This window comes from Staurois parvus, unplaced genomic scaffold, assembly GCF_062004578.1.
Source record: "Staurois parvus isolate SC_StPar_1 unplaced genomic scaffold, SC_StPar_1.0 ptg000098l, whole genome shotgun sequence".
Lineage (NCBI taxonomy): Eukaryota > Metazoa > Chordata > Amphibia > Anura > Ranidae > Staurois > Staurois parvus.
Window position 1 is genome coordinate 4,582,894 of NW_028317894.1, and position 22,037 is coordinate 4,604,930.

Consider the following 22,037-nt stretch of genomic DNA (forward strand, 5'->3'; position numbering starts at 1 on the left):
GGTGAGTTTTTACTGGGCTCTCCCTGTGAAAATAGTCAGGAGGGAGCTCTGCCCAGACGAGTTTCAGCCACGTGGGAGGAAGGATAGGCTGACAGCTGCCATATAACCTGTATCTCCAGAACACTACCAGCCCAGAGGGGCTCTGCTCGTCCTTGCTTCAGCTATATTCTCACTGGAGGCTGCCTATCTGAGGAGCCTGCCAACATGCCTTGGGCTGCTGAGCCTTGTGGTCCCACAACACACAGCCTGCTGCATGAGAAGGAAAGAGACATACAGCCTGCAAGATGTGGAAGAGCATTTATGTACCTGATAGATACAATGTCAGTGAGTGGATTATTGGTCATAAATTTCAGGCCAAAGCTGGTAAAGTAGGTGATCAGCAATCATAGGCAGAAAAGGAAATCCAAGAGCAGGTCAGACAGAAGCAAGTCAACAAAAAAAAAAAAAGGTTGGGCATTAGTTCAGGATCAAGGGTCATAGGAACATAGGCTGACAGATCGGCAATGAGTCTATGCAGGTTTAAATAGACTGCTCAGCTCCAATGTCTTTGGTGGACATGCAAGCACATTCATGCACAAGATATGCATGCCTGAAGGTATCTGCATGGCTTGCATGATGTTCCTTACATGAAAACATTAAGGGCTCATGTACACTGCAGCTGCTAAACTGACGCTCAGGAGCTTTTCTGCATTTTTATCAGCAGCTCCTGAACTCTCCCTAATGTTTTCCTATGTGTCCATGTACACTATGTTGTTTACAGGCAGTTGAGTTTACAGTTTTTTTTTTAATGCACCAAACTTGAGTTCAGGAGTAGATTTTATCAGCGTTTCAAACGCCAATTACTTGTAAACGCGGCTAACCGCGTTTATGAGCATTTGTGTTTAGAAGCGTTTTTTAACTGTTCCATATCCAAATGCTGTCCAGAGGCTTTTTTCTTCATCAGAAATGCATGCAAAGTGTTTTCCATGTATTCAAATGGACCCAGTACACCAGAGCAGTCAGTTCCAGGTTTTTTGTGAAGGAAAATAAGATAGAATGTGCTGCATTATGCTCATGATGGGATGCATAGTGATTACAACCAGAAAAGACAGGTAATCTTAACACATACTGCTCTCTCTGCTTCTGCTCTCTCTATTTCCCTAAAAATGTCAGAAATCGTTAATTTTTTACAGTTTTTCAGTGCATTCTGGGCATTTTGGAAGGTCTCCTGATGTTATCTTTGAAAACGCTTCTAAACACAAATGTGAATAAATGCACATAAACGTGGTATGCAAACGTGGCTAAACAGATGTCTTTTAACCTTCGTTTTCCAGCAGTCAGTTTCCATCGTTCAGAAGTGTTTTCCAAATGTCCCGTGTACCTGAAGCATAAAACTACTACTACATATCTCCAAACCTCCAGATTTATTGCTATGTGTACTACCTTCATACCCATCTTGTACCTGCATTAATGGAAGACAGGCAAAGTGTCATGTGATTCCCCATACTCAAATGTACCAGGTATTTTTGGGGTATCACAGTGGGTGAGAGCAGAAAAGGTAAGTATTGGTTGAAAAAGGTCATTCCTGTAAAAGTAAACTTGTTACTTTACCCAAAGTACACCTTCACTTGAGAAGGTATACTAGTCCTATTGTACCTGGGTAATATTAATTTTCCCTATAGATTTGTCTTCAAAAGTGACTTGATAATGGTAAATCTTCACATACTTGCAGTTTATCTCTGTGATCGCAGACATGATGAGGAAGAATTCAGTGCTAGCAGTGGGATACTTCCACCATGTGTTAGACATCTTTCCTTGTGCACAGATTGAATAACAGACCCGCCACTGTGATAACTGGCATGCCTTTCAATGGCTTTAATCACTGGCATGTCAATTGATGAAAACTGCCATTGATCTCTCAGCATCATCTATCTATTGATGTCGCCCCTGACCACAAACCCAGCCTATGATGATCGATAATGAAACCAAGCTTTGCAGCTAATCGCTGTAAGTCATTAGTGAGACATGTTATTCATTGGTGGAACAAATCCCCATTATTCTATCTTGGCCTTAATTAACGAAATATCCCTTACTGAGATGACAAATCTATCAGACATGATCTTGGGGAAAAAAAAATCTCAAAAAACAAAAACTGAAATCTAAGTCTGAATGCTGCTTATAGACAATGTGCTGCCGTATTGACATATCCTCCACTGCACACTACTAGGTCCTTTGTTTTTTTTTGACTCTTCATACTATGCAGCTATTATATTATAGCTGTAGCTGCTAAAGCTATCTAGATCCCTATCTAAAAGGAGCATAGGTCAATAACAAATATACAATTTGTTCCAATGCAATGCATTAGTTTGCCCTCAGCTTGCATAGGTGGTTTAGTTTTGGGTGCTGGTCAACACATAGAATGCCCTGAAACTGCATAATGAACAGAGAACAGATAAATAAGCTTGGGCACATCTGGGTTAGTTAGTAGTTAATAAAACTTTGTTCTTATGTGGAGACACAAATGTACACATCATACTGTAGATTTAAGACTAACTCTGCCCATCTTGAAATCCACTCCTCAGGTTTGATCAACTGGCTTCTAATGTTTTTGATTTGCTGGTTCTCTCTCAATTTTAGAGGAAATCTATAATAATTTTGGGATAATTTTTTTTACTTATGTATTTATTTATTTTTTGTACGTTTCATTTATAAAATGACTACATGTTTATGTAAAACAAAGAATGCATTTATTTATTATGGCCAGGATTTAAAAAGTTAAAAAAAAAGTTAAACTGTTTAAAAATACATTGCCTCAGTCAAGTAAAAATCAAATATTGCATTATATTTTGTATTTTATAGCTAGACTCTTTTGCTTGTTTTATACCTTCTTCTTAGCTGCTGTTGAAAAAATCCTCTTGTTTACAGGGCCCAATAGCCGAAGATGAAGTTTACACATGCAAGTGAATGAATGAAATATGTGGCATAGATGGCTTCATCCCATGCTTTAGTCAGACAGAAATTAGAGAAAATCTCTCTAAAGCTCACCAACCCACATTACAATCTGAATGTACAATCTTCTTTAGAGTTAACAACTATATAGTGCTAGGGCCTGCCTGGTTTGACAGATCATGTAGGTTTTCATATCACATGGATTTGGTAAACCTATGGTAGAATACAAATGTGTTTGTTGACTCTAATGGAGCCCTGGATAGCAGTAAAAAACACACAGGGGTTTAACCCTTCCTCTGTCTATCTAAAACAAAAAAATACTTTTGTCTTTACACACACTTTTATGTCTGTATCTTTGTATCCAACATGTATTTATTTAATAGTGCGTGCTGCTGTTAAAATGTATTCTCTGTAATTATATGGGCCGCTACACATTGCCCCGCTATGATTTTGCTAAAACACAGCTAACCTGCGGTTTTCATGCAGGTTTGGTGCCCTTTCCCACAGACTTCTATGGTGTCCTGCGGTTTTGGTGCGGTTTCAGAAAGTGCACTAAAATTCCTGCATGCTGCATCTTTGGTGCAGTTTCTGAAACTGTTTCAAAACCATGGGACATCATAGAAGTCCATGACAAAGCACAGCTAACCAGCACGAAACTTGGGGGTTAGCTGTGCTTTCCCCAAAGCGCAGCGGGACCGCTCCGGGGAAGGCTGAAGACACCTTAATACTTCCTGTTGATTGAACGATCTAGTTAACAACTCCAGCACGGGAAATTAATTCCTGAAATAGATAACAGTAGAAATTGGAATTTGACACTCTTCCAGAATCCCTATCCGCAATCCATATTCACTGATATAAAGTTTAGTAACATACAGTTATCTGAAAACCCTTCTGATTTCGGAAAGCTTGGTTCTCCAAAACTTGAAAGTGTATCTCAACCTAAGAACAAAATGTCATATATTGCAGCTTACCTATCCTAAGATGTGGTGGTTGCACTAGCGTCCTTCTTTTTGCTGTTTACCCAGGGGCGGACTGACAACTCATGGGGCCTCCGGGCAATAGGGGATCATGGGGCCCCTGTGTCCTTGCCCAAACTCAACAAAGCCTAAGAAAAAGGTACCAGGGGCATTTCATGGGGCCCACTACTGACCCCGGGCCCTCGGGCAGTGCCCGAGTTTCCAAATGGTCAGTCCGCCCCTGTGTTTACCCTTTATTTTCACCTGATTATTCTACCAGTGACACACCTCCTTTCCCAGGGAGACAACCAAGGACATGGAGAAGCAGCATTGTCAACCCTAAGTTGCTTTCTCCTGATTAGAACTACAGAATAACTCCCACCAGTGCCAAATTTATAAGGAGGCAAAAGGGGAAACTGCCCTGTGCCCCCCTGACAGAAGGGGCTCCCCTCTATACAAAACTTATATAAAACAATATAAAAAAAATTAAATTAATATAAAATCTATAATTACAAAATTACTTTCTTTAATTAAATGTATCTTGGGAGGTAATATTTTGCCTGCTATCATCTGTAAAAGTTTTCACTCTGGACTGGTATATTGTATTGTTTTTAAAAATGTCTTCTGGCTGATGAAGCTAACCATACATAGAGCGCTATGACTGCCTGTGTGTGCACATGTGACCTCAGCATGACATTGTGTTATGTATTTTACAAATGTGTTACTGTCATTAAGAATGTAAACCAACTCTGTGTATAAGGGCCCCCCCAAACTTGAAGTGCTCTGGGCCCCCCAAGGTCTAACTCTGGCTCTGCCTCCCTCCTTATCTCCATAGCCAGGGGTATATTGTAGTCCACAAAGGTGAACTGGGCAGGACAGAAGAAGACATAAGAATTTACTAGCACATTAGATTTCTGTGAATGTCAGCAGGTATTGTTTCTGTAATGGCAGAAAATGTGCTTAGCCTGAAAAAAACAAAAAAACTAATGCAGTTACCAGTTCTAAAGACTGGTATACCATTATATACAGTATTATATTTTTGTTTTTGGCTTTAGATACATTTTGTCCTTTCCTAGAGCTTTTTACTGACCCTTCATAAGTTGGAGGAAGCACAAATACCCCTTTTAGATTTTTTTAAATGAAGGTGGAAAGGGTGTTTACCAAGGGTCAGGAGTGACAACGTTTTATCCAACCTCTATATTGCTGCAATTGCTATTTAGAAAAATAGAGGTAAAAAAAAGCATGTGTGGTTTACTTAATCATTTCCTGCACATTAGATCTCTGTGGTCCATGTAACTGGGGCCATGGCAGGGTTGTGTCCTTTCTCTACATTTTGTGTGCTAAAAGGTGCCCCTCTTTATCATTTCAGAGTGTTGGCAGGTATGCAAGTCGGCAATTACCTATCTTGCGATCTGGGCAGTTGTTCTTATGCAATGTGTTTCTATGTGTACCCCCATCAGCTGCCACATTCTGTCCTCCAAAAACTATTCTTTTCAAGACGCTGCCGTTCCTCTATCTAGCAATGCTGAGCAGAGATCTGTTATTCTAACAAGCTGTCATGTTTTATGGTGATGCCCACATGCCATCCCATCTGCTCCAATCAATACGATAATTAGGAGGCAGCCGTGCCAGCTTTGAAAAATCATATTCTTTTTTACTTGACAAGTACTATTTATTTTAAGGCTCTCATTAACATTTAATTTGAAATTAATGTAATTCAATTTTCATTTTGCAAGTATTCTTACATAATGTTCTCTCTCTCCATCATAACAATGCTTATTACCCAAGGCTATTTATTGTATCAAGTGTATATGCTAAATAACTGCTAATTATACATAATGCTTTTCAAGAAAAAAAATTGCAAAGTGGATAAAATAATAACAAAAGAATAAAAAATGATGTTTCAGTCTATGTCAACAAAGTAAATTACATTTAAGCTAAACATCAGGCAGATATTGAAAAATACCATTTTATTGTTGTGTATTCCTTTAAAAATAATTATATGTATTTATGCAGAGAACATAAGTAGAAACTCTCTTGATATCAGCCACTCTAAGAGCCAATCGGGATCTGCTGCATGCACATGTACAGATAGTGAATGTGCTGACAGTAGGAGAGAGCAGAGTGAGAAGAGATGATTACTTGTGTGTTGCTGCTTACTGTCAAAACAACAGGCTGCAGGCAGGAAAGTGATACTACTATATTTATTATGGCCCGGTTCACATCTGTTCTGTCGGCTTTTGGTGATTTGCATTTTAGGTGCATTTTACATGCATTACTCTATATAACAAGCGAGTTTTGATGAAAGTGCATCAAAGATGCAGCAGTTTTGTTTTTAATGCACCGCACCTAAAACGCACATAAAATGCACCAGTGTGAACAGGGCCTAAAGCTGAAGATTATTATTTTAATTTTTTGGGAACAGCATCATACACATTAGGTACTGTATGTGTAATGGTCTGCATATGCTTTTGGTCTACTTTAATGGAATCCTAAATGAATTAGGGTGCATTCACGTATGTGAAGGCACCCCACAAAAATTAAAAAATGGGTAGTCACTAGATATCTGCCTACTCGGCCAAAAGGTGCAGTTGCTGCAGCCAAAACCATAACCAATAAAAATAATACTAGGGACCCAGTGTAAGACACTGGCCCAAGCATATAGAAGCTGCTTAATGGACACTTGTGGTTTCACTATTATAAAAAAGTATAAACTTTTTTAACTCACAAAAATCAAAATTAAAAAAAGAAAAAAACAACACCTCTTTACCGTAATTAAAATAGGACAATGTTGTCTCAGACAGTAACCTAAGAAGACATCACTGATGACCACAATAGGTTTGCAAACTCAATATGGGGTTATGGTTGGGTTACAATGGACTCTAAAAGTAAAGGCCAACCATTACCCCATATTGAGTGTGCAAACCTATTGTGGTCATTAGTGATGTCTTTTTAGGTTATTCTCATACACATCCTATTTTTATTTGATTATCTTTTCTTTTTGTAAATTTGATTTTTGTGAGTTGATAGTTTATACTGTTTTGTAATAAACATGTGTCTATTAAGCCACTTCTATATGCTTGGGTCAGTGTCTTACATATGCTCCCTAGTATCATTTATATTGGTTGGGAATGCACCCTGCCTGCGATAAGATGTAAGAACCCCAGTGAGGGTTCCTGTGATTAGCTGCAAGAAACAGCCCCATTGAAAGTAATGGGAAGCCATCGCCTCTTAGCTAATCTTGCCAACACGCATGTAATCTCTCATGCTGCAATCACATGCAAGTGATCGGCCCAGGATGCAGGTAGTCTGTGTCCAGGGCTGATCACTCACATGTGACTGCAGCATGAGAGATAACATGCGAGTTGGGAGCGATTAACTGCGAGAGCCAGCAACTTCCTATCGCTTTCAATGAGGCTGCCTGTCGCAGCCCCTGCGGTTCTCACATATCGCAGGCAGGGTGCACTCCCAATTGTGAATACAACCTTGAACAGATTTCTTTTGTGTCTAGCACATGCACATTACAATATGTATGATTTTCTTGAAGAGAATTTACATTCACTGTTAGCATTTTTTTCATCAAAATAAGAAACTTAAAAAAAGTTCCATCCTGCTCCTTCGAATTTGGTAAAAAATAATCCTCTCTCTGACCCCACTAACTATTAGAAAACCAAACAAACGTTCCAAAAACTAAAAATTTCAAAAGAATATCTACTGGTATATGGCCAGCTTTAGTCTTTACTTGAAATAATTGTTTTCAATAGTAGATTGGCAAGCAGTGTTTGCCCAGTGGCAACATCTTAACCACAAAATGATTGCCTTGTGTCTGGAATAAGGTCTGGTATCTGTTCTTGCTTTAAAAAGTACAAGATTATGTCTTTGATCTTAGGCCAGAAAGCTGTCTATGTAAACCTTCAGTCTTTAAATTCTGGTCTTCTCTGTGTTTGGCTGGATGCTTCTATTGCTTTAGGATGTATTCTCTGACTTTTCTCAAGGTGTTATGTTCAGATACAGAATATTTTATTCCAAACTGTGAGTTAAAGATGTAAAGGATAACTCATCAGGGATTACACATTACTCCAAGCGTACCTTGAATATAACAAGGGAAGTGATGGAGACAGTTTTCCATTTTAGATGGTTTTTATGGTATGTGCAGCACTATGCATAGGTCAGAAGGATTTAGAAAGTTGGAATGCTGTATGCAGTGCTACATTCAGTATTAGTTTCTGTCATCTCTAGGCTGTGAAGGGCATAACTACTTAAATGATTTTCAGACATCGGTGCTTAAAGTGGTTGTAAACCTCAGACATGAAATATGAACAAAGCATATCCCTCTCTAGTGTGTACTTGTCTCAATTAAGTAATTTTTGTCTGCTGCTTCTTTCCTTTGCCATCAGCATGAATCACTTCTGACAATTTTTCCTCACACCAAGAGAAAAAAAGGTGACAAGGGCCCTACATAGAATGTAATTGACAGCCTCAGCTCTGTTCCTGTGTACTGTGTGGATGGGGGTGTGGGAGTGCGCATGCTCACGTGCCCCCATAGCAAGTTGCTTGCTGTGGGGGCACCTGACAAGAGGGAGGGGTCAGGAGCGCTGACAGGGAACCTCAGGAGAAGAGGATCTAGGCTGCTCTGTGCAAAACCACTGCACCGAGCAGGTAAGTATAGGGATGTTTGTTTTTTTGTTTTGTTTTTTTTTTTTAAATGTAAGCCTTTAGAGTCATTTTAATACATCTTAGGATAGCCCCAGGGCTTTTTTTGTAGGATACAAAGCCTACTAATTATAAAAAGGTGGTGTGAACAGTATCTAACATTCCTTTATATAGGAATTATATTTTGCCATTGGCCAAAATTGTAAAACTTGAAACACTTACTGTAGGTTCCCTTCACATGAACCTGGTCTGGTCTGCAGCTCATTGTGTTGCATCGTGTTAGCGTAGCCAATTCATTTTTACTTAGCTGCCCAATGCACCACAACAGACCAAAAGTTGTACGTGGTTTCAGAAGCACTGCAATGTATGGTAGTGTGTTTCCACGTGTTGCACATATGGTGTATTTCCCTGAACACAAGACTAGCATGTTCTGAGAGATACAGCATATGCGTATGCATGGGTAAATGCAGATGTACAGGAGCATCAGCATTTATACCAGTATGACCACGTACAGTCATTCACTTGCATGTGCTACCTGTGCCTCCATAGGTATGGGAACTAGAAAGGCACCAGGAATTTTACACTTGGGCACTTTTGAGCCTCTAAAGGTCTCTGTGGATCAGGCCTAAAGCCGGCCATAGATGGTAGACGGTTCAAAAATTGGCTGGTTCAGCAGGGACAGGCCAAGATTTGAACCATGTTTGGAAGGCCGATCTGACATTGTGGTCGGATATAACTGCTATCAATAATCACTGTGTGTTCTGCTGGCTGGGATACCCCCCCCCCCACAGGGAGAAAGCAATAGCTCTGCAGGAGAGATTCCCCCATCAACACTGACTGTGCTGATGGGGGAATCAACCCATGGTTGCAGGAAAGAAAATCACAGTCATGGCCGGCTTTACACATGCAAAATTCTTATTGTAAGTGGGAGTGAATTAAGCAGAGTATTGACCTCATTAGTCTGATGATGTTCCTTCGCTTCACAATCAGCACTGGCTGGGAGAAGATCAGTGACAGTGCCGTAATATTGAACCTCAGTGAAGTAAAAAGTCACAAACGTGGCTGTGTTTTCTAGCAGGGGTGCCTGAGTCACAAGACCCGCTGAACAGAACTACAACCCTTTTGGACAATTAGTTAACATTTAATACCTCCAAAATGGGTATTTAGCTGTTTGCCAAGCTATAATAATTTATTCAAAGTTCACACATAAAATCCCTGTTCTGCTCACTCTGAGAGCCTAGAAAATGTCCCACATTGTTTTAATTAGACAGTGACTATTTTCTCCATGGAAACTTATTGGATCTTGGCAGTGAAAGTCAAACTCCTTTTTGTCTTTGCAAAGAGCCTTTATAGATTGTTCACATGATGTAGCAGATTCATGGAGAAAAACCCTGTGATTCGGAAATGAGTTCAGGCTGGAGGAATGTTCAGCTGGATGTCTGATTTGGTTTGCAGATCACATGACGCCTCAGTAGACTCTATGTTCTGTGCTGACCTCAGAAATCAATAATGATAACTTTAAGAAGTAACATGTCAGAAGCTTGAGGCTACAATCCTAATCCAAGATGGATTGTAGGCAGGGCCCAAACCACCGAGCGTAGAGCCATTCATTAAACAGAGCGGCAACAAGGAAATAGAAATTAGATTAATCACGTCAAAGTGGCAGCAAAAATGTATGCGCCTAAAATATAGATAATATTCTTTCCGAGAGAAGCTGAGAAAGCTGCTGCTGATAAATTTCAGAAGTGACTTTTAAGTTTTATTAAAAATCAACTGAGGGTGACAAATCAAAGCAATCCGTGAATAGCTAATTTAGCTGAATTCCAGTTTTATATAATTTTTCCCCACAATCAGGTTGAGCAGGACTTTCACTGACCCTTTGAGTGGGAAGCCAGTACGGTGTAGTATAGTAAAGTCTGGGATGCTCATTTCTAGATTGTATAAGTGGTATGTAAAACATGCAGAGATAATAGTAAGTAAACCACATATGCTACTCAAACTATACAAACTGTACACTAGATATATATATACATGCAGAGAGTTTGCATGAATAAATTCTTAGACATGTCACAATATACAGCATTACTATAACTTTATTTTTTTTTTTAAAAAAGCTCCACCTTTTCAATAGAAATCGGTCCTTTAGCTCCAGTAAAGGCAATAATAAGCATTTCCTCTTTTTCCTTTTGATCAGACAGCAACACTGTAACTTTGCAGCAAGTCACAAGGTGATCCGCTGCAGCAAGGGGCTGATCTGTGTCAGATGTTTTCAGTGGGCAGCACAGCCACAGTGAACCATGTGGCATTGCAGGGTTAAAACAGGTGGTGAGGAGGCAACATATCACCTCCTCACTGCCTATCAAATGTCTCTTTTTTTGAGGCATGTCAGTGACAACTGCATGTGCAAATGTAGCCTAGAAGAGATAAATGCTGCCCCTGGATGATGTTCCAAAAATGTTTCTGTCCTTCTGGAAAGAAAAGAAGATGAAGATATTGTCAGGAGGAGTACAGTGACTAATCTCCAGCCAAGCACCCGAGTACAACTTACCAATAGGAATGAATGGGACTGTAGAGAAATGCATAGTAAGAGGACCCAGCGAATAGAGTTTTCTTTAAAGAGCAATTTTAGTCCAAATAAAAAGTCTTCTATAACTTCTAATTGCAGCATTGATTATATCTCTGATCAGATGGATATGGCTGTTAATAGGGAAATTAGCTGTTCTCCTCAAGATTGAGATCTGTGCCTTCCCCACTTACCTTTCCCCTCCCTTTATGATGGATATTTTAGCTCCCTACCATCCCTTTTTTTTTTAGCTGTAGCTCCTAATTGTCCCTCTTTCCTACACAGTTGTCCCTCTTCTGGTGTAAAAGTCTTTATAAGATTTACACTTTGTAATAATAACAATAATATTAATAACAACAATAATAATAATAACAACTTAAGACCCATCTCCCTGCTGCCATTTACCTCTAAACTCCTAGAGCACTTAGTCTATAATCGTCTGAGCTCCCACCTCACCGAAAACAATCTCCTCGATCCTCTACAGTCTGGCTTCCGCCCCCTACACTCCACCAAAACTGCCCTACTCAAACTCACCAACGACCTACTAACCGCCAAAACCAATGGCCACTATACAGTACTCCTACTCTTCGACCTCTCTGCAGCTTTTGACACAGTTGACCACCCCCTCCTCCTCAAACAACGATACTCTCTTGGCCTCAGAGACTCCGCTCTCTCCTGGCTCTCCTCCTATCTATCACAGCACTCCTTCAGTATTACCTATAATGCTGCCACCTCCTCTTCACTCCCTCTCTCTGTTGGGGCCCCTCAAGGTTCTGTCCTCGGACCCCTTCTCTTCTCCATCTACACCTCCTCCCTTGGCCAATTGATAAATTCCCACGGCTTCAATTACCACCTCTGTGCTGACGACACACAAATCTATCTGTCCAACCCTCACCTCACCCCTTCAGTCTCCGCTCGTATCTCAAGCCTACTAAGTGACATATCGGATTGGTTGTCACTCCACTTCCTCTAACTCAATCTTTCCAAAACTGAGCTCCTAGTATTCCCTCCAGCCCGTGCCCCCCCCCCGACTTCTCCATCATGACCAACAACACTATCATCAGTCCCACCCCTCAAGCCAGGGTACTAGGTGTCATCCTAGACTCCAATCTGTCCTTTCAGCCCCAGGTCCAATCACTGACAAACTCATGTAGACCTCACCTCCGCAACATCTCCAAGATACGACCGTTCCTAACCTCGGAAACCACTAAGCAACTCATTCACTCTCTTGTTATATCATGCCTCGACTACTGTAACTCCCTCCTCATTGGCCTACCTCACCGCAGGCTATCTCCACTTCAGTCTAATCATGAATGCTGCTGCCAGACTCATCCTCCTTACTAACCGTTCTGTATTTGCCACCCCTCTCTGCCAATTCCTGCACTGGCTTCCAACTGCCCAACGGATAAAATTCAAAACGCTTACACTGACGTATAAAGCCGTTCATAACACTGCCCCAAATTACATCACCGATCTTGTCTCCAAATATCACCCAAACTGTACTCTCCACTCCTCACAAGACCTCCTACTCTCTAGCTCCCTTGTCATCTCCTCCCATTCTCATCTCCAGGACTTCTCCAGGGCTTCCCCCATCCTTTGGAACTCCCTACCGCAATCAATCAGACTATCGCCTGCTCTGCTCACTTTTAGGCACACTCTGAAAACCTATCTCTTCAGGGAAGCCTACCCTGCCCTCAGCTAATACTGGAATCCTCTACCCTTCCAACCACTCCATCCCCCACAGTTATTACCTCTTGTACAACTATCCCCTCCCTCCTAGATTGTAAGCTCCAAGGAGCAGGGCCCTCGAATCCCTCTTGTATTGAATCGTATTCTTACTGTACTGTCTCGTGTACTCTCTCCCACTATAATGTAAAGCGCTGAGCAAACTGTCGGCGCTATATAAATCCTGTATAATAATAATAATAAAATAGTTTTTGACCCAGTAAATCAGGGGTCTTCAAACTTTCGAAAGCAAGGGCCAGTTTACTGTCCTTCGGACTTTAGGAGGGCCAGATTGTGGCCAGTGGGAGTATAAAATGTCACATCATCAGTTGAAGTAAACCATGCCTCAAATTTGGTGGTCAGTGGGATTAAAACAATTATATAGTAGTTGTAGTCAATAGGAGGAGGAATATTGCCCTATCTTTGGTATTAGTTGGAGGAATAGTGCCCCATCATTGCTATCAATTGGAGGATAGTGCCCTGTCACTGCTGTCAATGGGAGGCATAGTGCCCCAACGTCTGTGTCAGTGGCAGGAATTATGCCCCACTGTTGGTGTTTAGTGTGAGGAATAGTGCCGCATAACTGTAGGAGGAATAGTGCCCCACAGACCAGATAAAGGCAAGCAAAAGGCCGCATCCGGCCCACAGGCCACTGTTTGGTGACCGCTGCTCTAAGCTATTACATAGTTTAAAATGCCACAATAAAGAAAAATAGTTCTGAAGAAATCACCAGTACATGTCCAGGTAAGTCATTTGCTGACTAGTTTCATAAAACATTTGCAAATGTATGTAACACAATCTCTGTTTTATACGACAATGACTGAGTGAGCTCCATTTTAGTTTCTTGACTGGATTTGGTGCAAAAACTGGAGGCCTTCAGCTGCCACTGTTAGACTATAATTTGGGACAACACCTTGCAAAGGGCCTTGGCTTGGCCCAGCTCCAGCCAAAGTAATTTTCTAATTTTGGCTAGAGGGGAGAAGCATTATTATCTCTGCCTGGCTTTTATTACAATACATCAAACCATATTGCACAAACTTTATTTAGATCCAAGAGAGTAGGTACATGGCTATACTGTGGCACCATGTAAATCCAATTGTAGGAATGAGCTAGCATGCCAACTTGAAATCCATATCAGTACATTATACCATTGTTTTGAGGGTACAAAGACCCTCTTTATCAAGATGACAAGCAGAGTCAACATGAAAAAGTGGGTCCTCATGCCTCAAAACATGTATATAGGAAGGTCTTTCTCCACTAATCATCTATACACCTAATGTATGCAAGAAGGCCCGTGTCTACTGACCATATTTATACCTATAAAAGAAAGCCCTTCTCTGCTGACCATCCATACACTTACAGTATATATGAAAGCCCTTCTTCACTGACCATGTGTACACCTATATAGGAAGGTCCTTCTCCACTGACAATGTATACACCTACAGTATATAAAAAGGCCCTTCTCCACTGACCATATATACACCTATATTAGAAAGCCCTTCTCCATGGCCAGCTATACACTTATATAAAAAGGTCTTTCTCTACTGATCATATATACACCTATAAAAGAAGGTCCTTCTCCACTGACTATATATACACCTACAGTATATAAGAAGGCCCTTCTCCCCTGACCACCAATGTAAGGGAGCATTTCATTTACCACCAATCAGAGAATTCCCTTCTTATTATTATTTATTCTTACATTTACAACTTACTGTTTACAGTAATGTACAGCTGTGCTCAAAGGTTTGCATACCCTGGCAGAAATTGTGACATTTTGGAATTTATATTGAAAGTTTGACTGCCCATGCCAAAAACTTTCTTTTATTTAAGGATAGTGATCATGTGATCATATGAAGCCATGTATAATCACATAATTGTTTGGCTCCTTTTTAAATCATAATGATAACAGAAATCATCAAAATGGCCCCGATCAAAAGTTTACATACCCTGGAATATTTGGCTTTGGCACAGACATACAAGGTGACAGATTAAAATGAAAAGAAAAAAAAAATTTCCCGTATCTGTTGCTTTTTAAATTGCAATTAGTGTCTGTGCATAAATAGTCAATGAATTTGTTAGCTCTTATGTGGATGCACCGAGCAGACTAGATACTGAGCCATGGAGAGCAGAAAAAAACTGTCAAAAGACCTGCGTAACAAGGTAATGGAACTTTAAAGAGATAGAAAAGGATATAAAAAGATATCCAAAGCCTTGAATATGCCAGTCAGTACTGTTCAATCACTTATTAAAAAGTGGAAAATTCAGGGATCTCTTGATAGCAAGCCAAGGTCAGATAGACCAAAAAGATTGCAGCCACAACTGCCAGAAGAATTGTTTGGTTTACAAAGGAAAACCCACAGGTAACTTTACAAGAAATACAGGCTGCTCTGGAAAAAGACGGTGTGGTTGTTTCAAGCAACACAATACAATACTTGAATAAAAATGAGCTGCACAGTAATGGAACTTTAATAGAACTTTATAAAGATGGAAAAGAATATAAAAAGATATCCAACGCCATGAATATGCTAGTCAGTACTGTTCAATCACTTAAGAAGTGGAAAGTTTTGGGATCTCTTGATACCAAGCCAAGGTCAGGTAGACCAAGAAAGATTGCAGCGACAACTGCCAAAAGAATTGTAAGGGACACAAAGAAAAACCCACAGGTAACCTCAGGAAAAATACAGGTTGCTCTGGAAAAAGGCAGTGTGGTTGTATCAAGGAGCACAATACGATAATATTTGAACAAAAATGAGCTGCATGCTCAAGTTGCCAGAAAGGAGCCTTTACTGCACCAATGCCACAAAAAAAGCCTGGTTACAATATGCCTGACAACTCCTCAACACTCCTCACCGATGTTTTTTCCTTAGTAGAGAATTGTATTCCCAGTTCTGTTTCCCATCTTGACATATAAGGTCATTTATCGGTTGTAGTGGATGAGTTAAGGTTATTGTATAAAATTGAAATAAGACCTTTTCCTGTTATATTGAATCTAAAATTATTCCTATTGGTCTGCGTATACAAATTTTCCCACCATTTATAATCCACCATTGAGTCTGAAGGAAAGATGGGAACAAAATCTTATAGCATGTTCTTTGAACATGCTTGAAATTATGAGACAATATTATGACTCAGAAATAATGGAATTGGACAAAGAGATACAATTAGTGAAGCTGAATGTTTATCAGCAATCCCCCATCTTTCAAACTCGAGATAAAAACCTTAGAGACTCTATTGATTGTTATAATGTACAATTAGTTGGGACCAAGAATAAGAAATTTTCAAGAGATATTATTGCATTTAGAACAGGCATAGCTTATAATTGGAATACAAACAGTCATCATTACAATAATTAAAAACATTTGGCTAATCTAAACGAACCTAAGGAATGAAATGTACCTGATGCATCCATGTCATCATCTATTGTATCATTACAGAACTCCTCTCACTGAATGGTATCCTCATCTGGAACAGGTGATGGTAAAGAACGTGGTGCTTCTATTCCACGTCTTCCACCCACAAAGAGAAAATCTCCTCCACCATCAGAACTTGATGAATTATCTTCTATTGGTGATTTTGGTGATGGCACGTAATCCATCTGTTTCAGGATTGCATACAACATTGAACCCAGCCCCACCTATTACTTCTTTACCTAAGGAGCCTAATTATAATACTAGTTCCCAATACAGACAAATACCTTTGGGGAACCTCAACGGGTTCATCATACGCTCTACTTAAATGCATGTCATACACCCCAGGAGCAAACCTCCTCCCTTTCTTCCTCACCTACTTCCTCCACTTTTGATATTATTAATCTCACAGATATTATCTTTTCAGAGAGTGAGTTATCTGTCTTACGACTAGGCCTCAATTTTTGTCCATCCACAAACTTAGACCATTTTGAATTGATTAAAGACTTAGTTATTTGCATGTAAAGTGAATTTTAAGTCTTTCTACGAAGGGCAACAACAAAATGAAGAAATACATGAATCTTTAAAGTATTAAAATTTCACCAGAGCTGATTTTAGCGCTCTTAAAACATTGACACTATTGGAGAATGAGGGTGGAACCCGGGACCTACATCTAACATATACCACTTTTCCTTAGACAAGCATTATATTATATTCCTAAGACCCCTACCATCCTGAGGGGTGTATGTTTAATATCACAAGATTAGATAACATACAGACACTACTGACAACTCTTTTCTTTCGAATTTTTTGGATACCCATGCTTTAATCTTTCTGGGACCTAGTCCCTGCCTCTCTTGGAGACAACGTCCGCCACATAACTGCGTCCTATATGAAAGCTACTTCTGATTTACAGTAGGCATGTATATACTGTGGCTAGTATTCATGGATATACAGTGGTATTACGTACATCATTGTGTTTTTTGACTGGTTTCTAGGACGCATTTTCCTATATTTATTTAACTTTGTTGTTATATGATCACTGTGGAATTTCCATTCTGTCTCCGGGGCTTCGATGTCTTCAGGGGTGATTTCCCTTGGGCCAACAGATGCATATAAGTGACACATATATCTCATCTGTATCCCAAGATATTTTTCATCTGATACTCTGTCCCCAATATTCAGGGGTAAGAGCATTGCACAATATATAGCTATATTGTATGTCTGAAAATATATACACTTTATATACAAAATAGTTTTACTTTAACTAGCTCTCTGCATATCATATACACAGGGTCTCTTTTTCGATACATGTATATGATTTGCGTGTTAAATATGTATTTTTGTATTGTTATTTTATCTACTTGCTTTAGAGATCTTTCAGATTTGAGTATGTATACTTTCAAGTAAATGATTTGTGGGTCCTGAAGAAGCGGGGACACCCGCGAAAGGCGTCGACCTATGTCATTGGATGCACTTTTTTATATTCAAGAAAGATGTTTGTACTTATAGATGGTTCTTTTTATATGCCAATTTAATCAATTTTGTAATTTTACGCATATCTTTGTTTGTGCGTATAAGAAACAAGCCTGTTTACGAACCTCTGAGGTATATTTAAAGTCTCACTTCCAAATACCCTATTTTATCCTTTTCCTCTAGGGCAGTGGTCACTAAATGGGGGACCACAGTCCAGAACCAGAACGAGGGACATTCCTGTCTGGACTGCAGCTATGCCACTGCCCTCCTTCGGACCCAGGCCCAGACTGGCCATCGGGCACACCAGGCTTAAGATGATCAAGCCACACAGTGGGAGATAAGTGGCAACCACGGTCTGGACAGGGCTAACACAGGACGCAGCCACCACTTACCTCCCACTGTGAAGCAGGATCGACAGGAGGAGTGGAAGTGACAGCTCCAGATGACAAGCAGGAAGAGCCTCTGACACAGGGACACCTCCTTGGTCAGCTGCTTCACTGAAGGGAGAACGGCGGCCTCTCTTCTTCACCTGCCGACGCACTGTGATAGCTCTGTAGCGGTGGTGGATGGGGCTGTCTCTTTGCTGGATGGGCTGTCTCTTTGCTGAACAGGCTGTCTCTTTGCTGGATGGGCTGTTTCTTTGCTGGATGGGCTGTCTCTTTGCTGGATGGGCTGTCTCTTTGCTGGAGGGGCTGTCTCTTTGCTGGATGAGCTGTCTCTTTTCTGGACAGGCTGTCTGCTGGATGGGCTGTTTCTTTGCTGAGCGGGTCTGTCTCTTTCCTGGATGGCTCTTTGCTGGATGGGCTCTTTGCTAGATGAGCTGTCTCTTTGCAGGATGGCTGTCTCTTTTCTGGACAGGTTGTCTCTTTGCTGGATGGGCTTTCTCTTTGCTGGGCAGGCTGTCTCTTTGCTGGGCAGGCTGTCTCTTTGCTGGACAGCGATGTCTCTTTGCTGGACTGGGCTGTCTCTTTACCCAGTTGGGTCCAGCAAAGAGACAGCCTAGTCCAAGAAGGGACATCCCCATCCAGCAAAGAGACACCCCTATCCAGCAAAGAGACATTCCATCTTTGCTATATATTTGCTGTGTTGTTAGGGGTGCTGTGTTGTGTTAGGGGTGCTGTGTTATGTTAAGGTGTGCTGTGTTATGTTAAGGGGCACTGTGTTGGCTAGGAGCACTGTGTTGTGTTAAGGGGTGCTGTGTTGTTTTAGGAGACCCTGTGTTTTGTTAAGGGGTGCTGTGATGTAAAGGGGGCAGGGATGTGAAGGGAAAAGAGGACACTGTGGGACTTCTTTAAAGAGGGGACTGTGTTGTAGAGGGGACTACAGTGTGAAAGGTACGCTAAAGATCATAATGTATCGGGGGACTGTGATGTGTTATTTCATTAACGAGATTTGGACCTCGACTGGAATGAAATTTTGCTGACCGGACCTCTGTAAATTTTAATTCAAGACCCTGCTCTAGGGATTTTATGACATATGTGTTCAAAAGTGGTGAAAGAAGTGGTCTGAGGTATAGTATAATGTGTGTTATAAAAATGTCTTATGTGTAAGTAATTTCAATGTTCTGAGATTGGTACTGATTTCATTTTTTGTAATGTATTAATAGAAATAAAGGATGAGTTTTTATAAAAATCTGCAATTTGGTTATTTTATTATCTATCCACCACTGAAATATTTCTGGAGAAGAAAAGGCAGATTTAAATCTGGGGTCTCCCAAAAAAGAAGAAGGTTTAGATGTCAAAGACCAATTTTTTTCACATTGGTTCCAGAGTTTCTGAGAATGGGTTACTATCATATTGCAAGTTGAGATGACTCTAATTGGAATAGAACTGGACCAAAGAAGACCCGGGAGGTAAAATGGGGAGATAGATGAACTTTAAAAATTTTAACCAGGGAATTTTAGAATTCATTATATTCCATTGGGCTTCTTGTGTTATTCTGCAGGTAACATAGTACACCCATAATTGTGGAAGTCCTAAACCTCCAGTTTTTTTGAGAATGGTAGAAGATTTTTTTGGAATATCTTGGAGCCTTATCATTCCATATAAATTTATTATTACTAGATTGAATCTTAGCGAGATATGTTTTTGAGCGTGAAATGGGAAGTGCCCTAAAATCATATAGCAGTTTGGGTAGTATATGAGATCAGTCATATTTTCAATATAAATGCCAAAATGTCATGATTTTTGCCAGGGTGTGCAAACTTTTGAGCACAACTGTATCTACCTGTGTAGGTAAAGTACTTATTACCAGGGTTCCCTGAGAGCTAAAATTTCACTAAAAGGTTTCTTCATCTTAAAACGATAGCAAAATGCTATTATCTATATAATATAACTGGAGTTCTTCTTTAACACTTTTTATTTTTTTGAACTCAATAACAGGAATTTTATACAGTTTATATACCTTTCCCAGGAACATATGTTGTCTGTTGTCTGCAGCCCTGGAACACCTTTTTGGCAGCGACTGCTAGGAAAATAGGACAAAATATACATTACTGTCAGAAGGGGGAAAAAAGCTGGAAAACATACCATGAAAGCCATTGTACTCAGGAAAAAGCACAAACCTCACATTTTTCCCTAATCTCCTGTACATGCTGACTGCCAGAAATACATATGTTGAGAGCAAATAAGGTATAAAATGCTTAGTGTCTCAGACTGTGTGGTATGCACATATCCGGTTTCTAGAATGAAAACTATACTGTAGGAGCATGAAACGATAAATTGTTGTTCTTAAGATTTTTGAACTCTCGAAAATGCAGTTTTGATCGGGGATTTTGGCACGCTGGTCGGGTTGCCAGGGAAACGGGGCCTCTTGAATTTTTATCTGCTTATTTTAAAGCTTTGCGTTAGATTTAACATTTAAAGAGGCATTGATAAAAAAATATGACATTTTTAAACACAAAAGAATCCTTTCTGCTGTAATGTCTTATTATGCTGAAGAGCTAAACTGGTGCGTGGCCAATTCTGCTGACAAAAACAGCAATGTACGCTGCAAGGTTTTTCAAATGAGCAAAGAATGCAGAAAATACTGTTTATATTCATATTTTGTATGAACGCCATGAATTTAATGTGCCACTCCACCTTTCTCACAAGACTGATACTGTAAGAAAGGGCATGAAAAAATGTTAGTTTCTAAATAGCATTTATTATCTACCTTGTTAATGGTGTGCTAGCACAAGCTTTTGTAATACTTATTAGGACTTACTGATGAGAAATGGTAAGGAAGTTGCCCAATGCTAAATGGTCAGTATTGCCTAAACACAGTCATGTACTGCTATTTAGGAGAAAAAATAGATTTGTCAGAGTACTGATAAGGTACCATTAACAGTTCTAGATGTTCCCTGAACGACAGAAAATCTTTTAAGTTCAGGTGCACTTAAAATTCTGTACTTCATTTCCTGTAATCTGATTGTTCAGTATAATTAGTGAGGATACATGGTGGCTATGTGGTTAGCACTTCTACCTAGGGTCGTTGGTTTGAATCTAAACCATGGCACTACCTGCATAGTCTTTTCATGTTCTCCCTGTGCTTGCATGGGTTTCCTCCTACACTCCAAAGACATGCTGGTTGGCTAATTGATATTTTCTAAATTGGCCCTAGTATGTGCATGAATTTGAGTTAGGGACCTAAGATTCTAAGGTCAGGGACTGATGTGATTGTATACTATGTATGTAAATTGATGGTGCTATATAAGTACAGTAACTGTAATAAATGAAGACCTTGAATGTCAAAGCTGTGTTTAAAAAAGGCAAGCAGAGGGCAAAAGACTATAGCATGGTCGCCAGTATGGACTTAGACTCTTTGTAATTGATCTTTTTCCAATTAATGACTTTTCTTATTCTGCACTGTCTATGTGTGGAGGATGTCATCTTGAAAAAAACAGGGATTTATTTCCTCAGATCAAAGTTGCTCCCTTGATGATTGTGATCTGATGACTGGCAGGGAATATTCAAGAAGTGTCAGGAGAGGTGGTGTGAGTAATTACAAAACTAAAATATAAATAAAGCAGAAGCAGGGAGAATGCTTGCACTGCAAGTCATCAGGTACAACTTCCTATCCAGCAAGGAGAACACTGTGCAGCAAAGTGCTGACATAACAACATCCTACTTCAAATATCACAAGACTAACAATGCCTAAGTTCTTACACTGCAGATTTATAGCTAAATGGTCAGTATTGCCTAAACACAGTCATGTACTGCTATTTAGGAGAAAAAATAGATTTGTCAGAGTACTGATAAGGTACCATTAACAGTTCTAGATGTTCCCTGAACGACAGAAAATCTTTTAAGTTCAGGTGCACTTAAAATTCTGTACTTCAGTTCCTGT